At 39.9% G+C, this 11,851-nt stretch overlaps 1 protein-coding gene across 5 annotated transcripts in view; it reads left to right on the top strand.

Annotated features, from left to right (window-relative positions):
• The window catches only part of Fgd4 (FYVE, RhoGEF and PH domain containing 4), a 213,395-nt gene that overhangs the window by 142,983 nt on the left and 58,561 nt on the right, over nucleotides 1-11,851 (top strand). The gene's annotated exons all lie outside the window — the stretch shown is intronic.

Here is an 11,851-nt window from a genome sequence, read left to right as displayed (position 1 = left end):
AAATAAAATTAAAACTTTGACAATTGTAGGAACATCAAATGGAAAATCCAAATCTTAAATCTACTTATGATACCTATGGTTTTATGCCCTAGCGTAGGCAGACACATAGTAAAAGGCTGATTCTAAAATGTTGACTGACTGACTGGTGGTTGTATTTAGAAGTTTAACTGAAGTGTAATCAACGAAGATTATAATTGTAAGCAAATGGGTAAGAGAAAGTGACTCATGCTTCATAACATTGTCTGAAAAAGCGAAGAAACACAGCACAGCAAAGGGATTCTCCATGTGAGTCAGCGGGATAAAATTGGGTGTTTTCGCACTTGAGCAATGGTGACAGGAAGAGACAGCCAGAAGCATATTCTCTTTCACAGTTGGCAGGAAGAGACAGCCAGAAGCACGTTGTCTTTCTCAGTTGAGATGATGCCCTCAGGATCACCTGTGATGCCCACGTGCCGCTCCTATGAAGGAGGTTTGTGTGGCTCCTGTGGTTGGTCCCTGGCTGGTCCTCTTTCTACTTTGTGTTATTTGTTGCAGCTGCATAGTCTTAGATGAATTTTACTTGATTTGAAGAGAGATAATACAATTTTCTTTTTCTTTCTTTTCCTTCTTGAAAATAGATATTTTTCATACAATATATTCTAATTATTCTTTCCCTTCCCATTTCTCCCAGATCATCCCTTTTTCCCCACCCAGCCAAATTCACACCCTTTCTTTCTCTTTCTCATTAGAATATTAATGGGCATCTAAAAATAAGATAAGAACAAATACAGCAGAATAGGACAAAACAAACCTTTTTTATTATTAAGCTAATGAAGCAGAGTGTAATACAGGGTCTTTCCTTGATACCTAGTGGATAGCACATGCTGTTTGAGGTGAACTGTTGATCTAAACACCACCCAATATCAGCATGGTGCTAGTGTGTCACCCTGTCCTTCTCTGAGGCTTGCCACTTTGTTTCCTTATCTTCAAATGCAATATGTTAATGGTAAGGGACAGTATATTTTGTTAGCTGTATTTTACCATAATTAGGAATAAAAAAGAACTTCTTTTTAAAATTTTTAGTAGAATATTGTGTAGTAAGTAGTTGGGACAATGAACTGATGGTACTCCTTCTGGCTTATGATTGGACAAGTCAGTAAAACTCCTGTGTAGTTAAGTGATATAAGCTTCATGATGACAGAGCTCTTTTCTATGATAATGTAGTAATTCTATGTAGTTATGTGTGATAAATACCCTTGGTGACCTTCAGCTCATCTAGTGCTTCTTAAACTTTCTAATGTGATGAACTTTTAAGATACAATATTTTGAAATTTATCATGCACACAACTGAAAAATAATTACTCTGTCTTTAAGTAAGTGGATAAGGAGACTTATATAAGAAGAGTTTCAAATAAATCTCATTTAAACAAATATTCAACCTAATGGCCATTTTCTTGAGAGCAGGTTTGGAAGGAAGCTCTAGTGGGAAGCAGAACTCCCTGTATACCATTGATGAAGGAACAGCCCTTCTCTGTCCAGAAAGGTAGTCCTCTTGAACTGAGTTGAAGGCTTCAAGATGCCCATGGCACAGTGAGGTTGGGAAGGAATGCCTGGCTGGCCAGCCAGGTTAACCAGATTACCCCAGGGGTGATAGCCAGACTACCCTCCTGCCCTTAATAGATGTTTCCCAAATGCCTACCAGCAGTGGGAAGATGAAAAACAATGGCAAATGTTATGGAATATTATTTTAACTGGGCAAAGATGTGTTACATTTGTTTATGCTACAGAATATTACTTTAACTATGTAAAGGTGTGTTACTTTTGTTTATGATGATTTTGTTTAAATATGTAAAGATGTGTTTACATTTGTTTCACCTTGCCTACCTAAGGCACCTGATTGGTCTAATAAAGAGCTGATTGGTCATTGGCTGGGCAAAGAAAGGATAGGTGCAGCTGGTGGACAGAAAAAATAAATAGAAGGAGAGATCTAGGCTCAAAAAGGAAGAAAAATAAGAGAAGGAGGAGAGAATGAGGGACACGCCTGGGCAGAAGCCAGGCAGCTGTCGCCAGCCAGACATGAGAAGCAGTGAAAGTAAGACACACAGAAGGAAAGAAAGTAAACATCCCCAAGGCAAAGGTGGATAAAGAGAAACAGGTTCATTTAAGTTAAAAGAGCTAGCCAAGCCGAGCATTCATAGCTAATAGTAAGTCTCTGTGTCATGATTTGGGAGCTGGCTGGGTGGCAGACCAAAACAAAAAGCCTGGTACAGACAAATGCAAAGTATAAATGGAAAGGTTTAATAGTTTGGAAGTTTAGTTTTATTAAAATATATCATTATTCATCACTATTAATAAGTGAGAACTGACTTTAAAGAGTCTCTCTGATTACAAGCTGTTTTATTGATATGGGGATATATTTTGAACAAACAATGGCAACTGTAAAATATTTTTATTTTTGCCACGTAAATGCTGGAGGATGACTAACTGGCATACTGCTCTGAGAGCACCACACTCGTCCAATGATGAAACTTCAGTTTTCTGAGGCAGGATCTTCTACATAGCTCAATCTGCTCTTGAACTCCTTAAGTTGTCCAGGGTAGCCTCAAACTCCCAACCCTCCTACCTACCTCAGCATCCTGTGTTTTGGAATTACAAGCATGTAACACTATATTCAACTTAAATTAATGGTAGTAATCTGCAATATAGCTGTACACCTCAAAGTATCTTTTAAACATCAAAGCTGACGAATAAAAATAAAGTTGAAATCATAAGCATTTTGTTATACCTTTAGTCACTAAGTGATACTTTGAAGAAAGGAACACTCTGAATAACTTTGAGAAAAGACAAACACAATATATTTGAGGGAAAATCTACCCTGTAAAGTTTACCTTGTGCATGTGAAACTATGGAGAGATTTTCATTTACACGACTTTGTAGACACCCATTAAAGTGTATGTACTTAAGAAATGGCAATCATTTTTAATTAAATTCCTTCTAAAGTATGCTAAACACAGTTTTTGTCTCATTGCAGAGTATGCTTTATTAGTTTGAGCACTTATGAAAACTAAACTTCACTCCAGACAGGAATTAGGGTACTGTCCCCTATGACATCTGTTAGGGTCTGAGAGAAGCCCCCAAGAAAGACCATCAATCACATATAAAACAGCAAGAGCATTTATTATTTCCAACATGTTGGGGTGGCAAATAGTGACCCTGAAGGGAGGTCCCAAGCTCCTTTTAAGCAGAGTTAGGGGGATTCCAGGGAGAAGGGATTAATCTAATTGGTGGAAGAAAGATTAGTCTGGGCCTTAACTTATGAGGATGTGTATGTGTGTGTGAAGCCTTCAGAATATCTAACACATGCTAACATGAAAATTAATGGACAAAGGATGTAGCTCAGTGATTGACAAATTCCTATTACTTGTAAAACCTTGTGTTCAGTTACAAACAAGTGTTGTAATCTAAGTTATTTTTCCTCCATTTTCAATTACTGTTTGGTTGTAATTATTTTTAATTGATTTTTTTCATACAGTATGTTCTAATCACATTTTTCCTCTCCTCTAGATGCTCTAGTTGTAATTTTTAAATCATTGATTAATTTAGGAACACAAATGAAACATTTGTGCTCCAAGAATACAAAGTGATGGACAGGCTGCCAAGAAGCAGGTGAAGTAGACTTGAAATTGGCTGGGTGGTAGGATGAAGTGGGATGGGATAGGAGATAATAGTCAATGAGCAAAGACAAGATTCAATATTTTTTTTGAGACACACAATTAATTTATTGAAAAACTCATAAATACCCTAAAAAACAATCTTTGAGATTCAACTATAAACTTAACCTTATTTATTCTTAGGTTGTTTAGCTTGGATTCCATCTACTGTAATTTCGTTTTGCTGTTGTCATCCAAATGGCTTGCCTTCTTGAAGCAGTACCCTGTCTTAATGGAATAAGATGGCAATGTGTAGTTCATTTTATCCAAGCCAACAGTCAAGATATTTACAATTTTAATCTCTGTCCCAATTCTTCCTTTTACTTTATTGCTCCAATATTTGACTTACAGAAACAAGAATCAGTTTGGAAAGGTTGAATGATATAATGAATGTCTAGATACTTTCTGTTGGTGAAGTAATAGCTACACTGCAAGACGGTATAGTCCTGAGCACAGGAAACCTGCGTTCACCAACTTAGCTTAACCAACTGAAAAACCATGTAAGAATCAGCTTTAGTGTCAAAGGAAGGACCCTAAGCGTTCATCTGAACCAGTGGGTCTTCTGGCATCCCTGTAGCCCAGCCCATACTGTGTGACATTGTTCCAAGACTTGCAAACAGCAGGTGCTTCACAGTGCGACCTTGCAGGTTCCCTGGGAAAGGCTGGGCTCCCGCTTCATCAGATGTATGATTTCATTGTACACACGCTGAGGGGCATCCAGCCCCCAGATGAAATCCACGTGAGCCCATTCAGGAATGTTCTTGTGGTAGATGAGGTTGGTCACTTCAGAAAGCAGTGTTTTCACATCATCTAGATTTGAAAGCCAGTCTTGACCTCCAGTCCACATTGCTGTAGGGACTGTCATATCGCGAACTTTGTACCTTATAGGAGTTGGTTGATTGCATTTCTCCAGATTTTTGGTCTCACTTCCCCAGTCAAAGGCACGAAGTTCACCAGAATTCACTGCCTGGCTTCAGTGGAGAATATTCTGCACAGATGTTCCAGCAGGTGTGTGGGCGACATATACATTTGCTCAGCTCCTCTATGGAACCTCTGTCTTCCCCTCTTCTCTCTCACCATGGCCATGCCATTCTGTCTGTTTCTACAGAAAATCAGGATTCAATATTTAAGGAAATATCTCATATTGATGAGCACAGACTTCAACTAAGATTTTTAATTCCAATTAAATTGGCCTCATAATGAGGCCAGAAAGGATAGAGAAATTAGTATGAGAGCAATGGGCTAGATTTGTTTCTGAGTTGTAATCTCACTGTATTGCCTGTGCTCATTGTACTCCTGGCCTTTAATTAAACCTCATCCTCCCAAGGAGCTGATAGTGCAGGCTTATGGACCCATGCCCAACTGAGGCCTTAACTTATGAGGAAAGCTGAAGACAGATTGTCATTGTCAGGTGTGCCGTGGGCTAGTGTGCAGTTTGTGTGTGTGTGTGTGTGTGTGTGTGTGTGTGTGTGTGTGTGTGTGTGTGTGTGTTGTGTAAATATAGAGGTTGATCTACACCTTTCACCCTTCTTGATAAGGCAGAGTCTCTTGTTGATTGTTGTATATGCTACACTAGCAGGCCCAGAAGCTTCTGAGCTCTGCCTCTGCCTGCCAACTCACAGAGTCCCCTGGAATTACATAGACACACTAACTTCCATGGCTTTATGGGGATTCCGGAGTAAGGATCTGAACATTGGTTCTCAATTTGTATGGTAAGCATTGAGCCATCTTCCTAGACTGATCATAACAAATTTTGTTAGTGTTTAGCAATGCTGTCATATTTACCTAGTACCCAAAGACGTGAAGTCTGCCCCACACACCTTATGAGCTGAAGAAAAGGAAAGGCAAAGATGAGACTGAGATTTAGAACACAGACTGTGGTGGTCTGAATAAGAATGGCCCCATAGGCTTGAATTCATCTGAATGCTTAGTTGCCTGAGAGTAGAATTATTTGGGAAGGATTAGGAGATGAGGCCTTGTTCAGGATGTGTGTCACTGGAGGTAGGGATTGAGGTTTCAAAAGCCCGTGCCAGGCCCAACATCTCTCTCTGCCTGCTGCTTACTAATCAGGATGTGAAGCTCTCAGCTACCACTCTACCACCATGCCTGTCTATTTCCTGTTATGATGATCATGGACTAACCCTCTAAACTTTAACAAGCCCCGATTAAATGCTTTCTTTTAGGAGTTGCTTTGGTCAGGGTGTCTCCTCACAGGAGCAGTGACGAAGTCAGCAAGTGAGGGAGAATTCGGTACTGTTAGCGGAAGTCTGTGACAAGCCATGTAACTGATAGCGTAAAAGTGGCTGGCTCTAAGGGTGGGCCTTCCTTTATTGAGGTGAAATGTGTCCCATAAGGGCCAATGGGACATGCTGAAGAGGAGCTAAAGGTCAGTGAATAAATTGTCGGCTGTTATGGCAACTTGTGCCCATGCTTCTGAAGATTTGAGCCCAGATAGCAGAATCGGTCAGCGGTCTCCCAACCTTGCTGAGTGGCCGGAGACTTGGGAAACAAAAGCAGACTAGTATTGGTCAGGATCTACAGCTTGGCAGTGCAGGAGCCAAGGAGAGCAGAGACAGACGTGGGCTTAGCTGACCATTAAAATAAGGCAGAAATTCAGAAGGACCTGTTGAGGTCATAGTGTGTTAGAAGATCCAATTTGTGCAGGACAGAGAAAGGTTGGGTCTTGAAAACATCAGGTGTATGTGTCTTAGGGAACAGGGAGAAGATCTGTACCATGATCTAGTACTCAGAAACAGACTCAAGAGGTATTTTCTAGGTACAAATACCTCTATGGAAAGTGAATACTTTATCTTGGGGAGGGGGTAGATCACAAATAGAAATAAATTTTTATCTTTCTTTTTTTTAAAAGAATTTTGTATACGATTCCTACCCATCTCTCCTCCCAATCCCTTCCCATGTCATCACCTCCCAAATCCATGGTCTCTTCCTTGAGTGTTATTGTCACTAATATCTATGCATGTGTACTTATATACATACATGTATATACAACCTACTGAGCTGTTTGGCTTTTCTCTTATGTGCATGTATCTAAAGTCTTTCCACTAAGGATTGTACAACCTATATGGGAACTCCTCCCAAGTTGAAACTAATTCTCCCTCTCTTAGCAGACATTGACAACCTGTAGGTCTTCAACTAAGGGTAAGACCATGTGGGATTATCCTGTCCGTATTGGCATATCAACTGCTGTTGTCATTGTGCTGGTCTTGTTCAGGTAACCATGTGGTTGAGATTTCCTAGGAATATTTTCTGTTATGCCTAGGGCACTCTATCTAACAACAGTTGTCCTGGGCCTCTGACTTTTGTAATCTTTCCACCCACTCTTTAACACTTTTCCCTGAATGTTAGGTGTAGGAGTTTCACTGCAGATATATCAGTTGGGGTTGGACATCCTACAGTCCCTTATTCTCTGTGTTTTGACTAGATGTGGATCTTCGTTGCTAAAAGAAGCCTCTTTGATGATGGGTAAGGTTTATACATATATGTGGGTAAGATACGTATTCAGAATTCAGTTAGAACCAATGTTGGTTTAGGAAAATGGCAATAATAAGTTCTCCTTTCAGGTCCATGACTTCACCAACCAGGGGCAGTCAGCCTGTTTACAGTACTAGCCATAAATTCTCTCCTATTGAGTGGCCTTTAAGTCCAATTAGAAGATTTTCAGTTACCCCAACATTAAGTTCAATTAGAAGATTTTCAGTTAAACCAGCATGAAAGTGCTGCTATTATACCACTGTGGATATCTTACTGGTCTGGCTGTTATAGTTCATAAACTTTATAGTTGTGTAAGTCTATTACTTGCTTTCTTCCTTGGCAGTTTGCATAGCACCTTCAGATACTATGAGAGCAACTCCTCAGGAGGCTTCCAGGTCAGTTCCAGCTCATCGCCTCCAAGTCCTGTGTCCAAAGTGCAGTGTCCTCAGTAGTTGGGACTTGCTTTTAGACTCTAGAAGGCGTAGAAGGGAAACAGCAGTAACGCATATTGTTTTGGGAAACTTGTTTTCTTCAAAGCAACAACTCAAATCAAGGTGTGAGAAGCATGGTGCTGAGGTTATTGTTAGATAACCACAAGTATATGGCTCTTGTGGGAGCATTGTCCTTCTGTTTCATGTACCTCCTTTAAAAAGTGTATGTGGAGATATGCATATATACATACATATGCATATATGCATACATTAATATTATATTTTTAAGATTTTTGTATATTTTATGTGCATGGGTGTTTTCCCTGCTTGTATGTCTGTACACCACATGTTGTAGTGCCCATGGAGGCCAGAAGAGGTTATTGGATACTCTGGAACTGAGTTACAAAGCTGACATGTAGGTGTTGGAAACCAAACCTTTGTCTTCTGCAAGAGCAGCAAATGTTCTTAAGCACTGAGCCATCTCTCCAAGCTTCTAGATCACATATGTTTTTAAGTTTGTAAAATAATATGTTTCTCTTTTGATTTTCCAAGCTTCCTAGTATTGTTTATATGTCCTCCCTCTTGCTCTGTATTGCCCTCTAAAGACACCCCCGTCTTCCCCATCCCCCTTTACAGCAGCTGTATCCATCCTCCACTCCTAACCCATCTTTCTCATCCCCCTTTATAGCAGCTGTGTCCCACTGCCCTGATCTCTAGACCTGCCCCTTCCTCTACCCCATTATCTTATTTTGCTTCCCTGGTTCCTGTGTTAACTCCAGGTTATACACTTGCATCTGTAAAGATTTAGAGCTAGGACCCACAAGAAAGAGAGAACATAGGATGTTCTTCTTTCTAGGTCTGAGTTATCACAGTCACTATATGTTCTAGTTCCATCTTTACCAGACTGGACCAACACATAGGAAGGATCTTAGTACCTCATCTTAAAGGGAGATTATACATCTACCTCATAATGTTGTGGGTATGAATCTCTTAATAGGAGTAAACTACTAAAAATGTTTTGGTGCGTTTTCAGAGTTATGTACTTGCTAAATGTACACAAATCCCTATTTCTTCATGTGTGGGTCAAAGGAATAGACTCAAGATCTGAAATGTCACTTCCACATCTCTTCTGTTCTGAGGCACTCACCCTATAGGATGAACTCTTTTGTTTTATTTTATTTTATTGTGTATGTAAATTGTAAATCAACAATGGGAATAACTGGGGAAATAGATCAGTTAGTAGAATGCTAGAACTAGCATGTACTGGGCCCTGGTTTTGAACCCTGTGCTGCATAAGATGGGTGTGATGGCACACGCCTGTGATCCTGGGACTCAGGAGGCAGAAAAGGAGGAAGGTCAGAAGTTCAAGGTCATCATCTGCTATGTAGTGAGCTTTGAGGCCAGTGTGGTCACAGGCTGTCATTTGTATTAACTCTTCTTGATTTTCTTTCTTCTTAGTTTTTTAATATGTAGATTTTGGGATATTTTATAATAAGATATCCCACACAGGCCAGATTTTCAGAGCACAGACCAAATATAATGTCAAAATATCATTATGATTTAACTTAAAATTACCCTGGAGCCACATTAAATATTTTGCTTTCTGGGAAAGTCACTAAAATGATGTATCTAAACAGTGATGCACCTCTTGAATTAGAGAACACAATGTTTGTTTCCAAAATTGATGCCAGTTTTTGTGAGAGAATGGGCCTCAAATTCTGAGATGTATCTATACAAAGCCACCCCCTCTTTTGATGTGGAAGAATGTAAGTCATGAACAGCAAATGTAGGTAGAAATACTCCAGAACAGAGAGTCATTTTGCTCCTTCCCATAACAGCCTGATGATTCACACAAATCTTTTACATACACATGTTAAGTAAGCCCAAATAAGGATATGGGAGATGGAAAAACTGCAACTAATTTATAATTTGTGAGTGACTATTTAAAATAATTTTTCCTGCTTAAAATGAAATCACACAAGAGCTCATATACTAAAGAGTTAAGATGCATAATTTCAACAGCTCATCCATTTTGACAAAAGCAAACCTATAGCAACAACTATAGGGAGAACGAACCATTGGAAGAGAAGTACATGAAGGGATTCCCCTTACAGCAGCTGGATCCATCCCCCTTACAGCACCTGGATCCATCCCCCTTACAGCAGCTGGATCCATCCCCCTTTATGGTAGCATTGTAGGTAGAAAGAAATTTGCATATATAGTCTATTGCCGTACAGGATATACTTTTTTTTATTCTGGTGGTTTCATTGAAATGTATTTTTATTTATTTATTTTTTCTTTTTTTTGGTTTTTCGAGACAGGGTTTCTCTGTGTAGTTTTGGTGCCTGTCCTGGAACTCACTCTGTAGACCAGGCTGGCCTCGAACTCACAGAGATCTGCCTGCCTCTGCCTCCCGAGTGCTGGGACTAAAGACATGCGCCACCACCACCCAGCTTGAAATGTATTTTTAGACATTATCCTGAGAATCAACTTTCAGTATATGAGTGTAGTCACACAACTCTTGGGTTTTGTTCTGGTTTGTTGTGATTGCTGTGCTCCTGTGGGGAGGCTGGTTTTCCCAAGCAGAGGCTCATTCTAGCCTGGACTCCCTGGAAACTCAGTGATCTTCCCATCTCAGCCTGCAATGATGGGACAGCAGTCAGGAGCCTCCACACTAGGCTGTAAAGGATTTTTGTTCTTTTAAAGGAGTCAGCTGGACTGGAGAGATAGCCTAGCAGTGTAGAGTGTCTGCTGTGCAACCGTGAACCAGAGTTCAGATCCCAGTATCCAACAGTTTAGAGTGTCTGCTGTGCAACTGTGAACCAGAGTTCAGATCCCAACACCCACAAAAAGGCTTGGCTCCCTGTGCAAAGCTCAAGCTCTAAGGGGAGCAGAGACAGGGAGATCAATGGCTCTTGCTGGCTTTCAGCCTAACTGAGAAAATAAGAGTCCTAGGTTTAGGAAAAGATCCTGCCTCAACTGTGTAGGTAGAGAATGGGAAAGGACACTTGGTACTCTTATGTGATTTCTGTGTTAGTAAGCACAGGCACATGTATCTAATCATACACAAATGCACATATACTCGCAATTACATAAAGAAACCCTTAAAAAAATAATCCTTTTACCTTAAGGAGGGGGTATATAGGGTGCTTCTTCATATTATTTACTACATTTTAAAATTATTTAAACTCATAATTATTTGTTAGTTACCTTGAAATGGCAAGCCTGTTTGTTAGAATTCTTTAGAAGGAAATTGGACTGTTTGTTGAATCAGTGTTAGGTAGCTGTTATTGTTTCCAAAAGCTCACAGTACAGAGGGTTTCTCAGTGACTTGCTAAGGACAAGGCAGAGCTTGGATAATTCTGAATTTGCAAATGTTAACAAACTATAGCTGCTTATTTAAATATCTTATGTTCAAAAAAAAAAAATCAGGCTAGACCCAATATGCCAATGAAACTTCTAAACTTCAGTCTAGAGATGTGGCTCAGTAAAGAGATTACTTGCCCAGTATATTTGAGGGTTCCATCACAAACACCACAAAAATATAAAACAACATATAGCCACTTCCTTATTTATGCATAAATTAATTAAGCTTGGTGACGTAAAAGGAAACATCAACTAGGTTAACTACAGTTTCTCCCATACTCACAGAACACAGGTCACTTCTGTAATCCTCAATGTGAGGATTTCTTCCAACCAGGGAGCAGCAGTCAACTGCATGGAAAACTGCCAGTGTCTTTGAATTTAGTTATTTCAGATACTAGCTCTAGTCTTCAGGTTGAGGGCTCAGTCTACAAGACCCTGTTATTTCACTGCATCTGACCAACTGCTTTGGCTTGCAGGAGGAGGTCCAGCTTGCCCTCTTTGGCAGGCCTTGGCTTGCAGAAAGCCTGTGTTCAGCTACCCAGAAATTCTCCAAGTTCGGTTCTTCTGGCTTGTCAGGAGGTACCATGATTGAGTAGTCATGGTTGCTAATAGACTGGTTGAGAAGTTCAGTTTTCCCTATCATTTGAAATAATTGTTGGTATTCTTTCTTTGCTGGTATAGACAGCACAGGACACCTTCTAAATGAAGAGACTCATTGTGATCTACTGTTGGGCAAAGATAAGTAAGAATTTCTTTATGGTCAGCTCCAGGTCAGAGATGTGGAGGAGGCTTGTTTGTAATCTGCCTTGGAATATTTTGTTTGTTTGTTTATCTGGTCTGCCTTGGAAACACATAGGAAATTTTTTAACATAT

Source organism: Onychomys torridus, chromosome 8 (assembly GCF_903995425.1).
Source record: "Onychomys torridus chromosome 8, mOncTor1.1, whole genome shotgun sequence".
In the NCBI taxonomy this organism is placed as follows: domain Eukaryota; kingdom Metazoa; phylum Chordata; class Mammalia; order Rodentia; family Cricetidae; genus Onychomys; species Onychomys torridus.
Note: the sequence above shows the minus strand (reverse complement) of the source record. Positions and strands in the feature narration are given on the sequence as shown.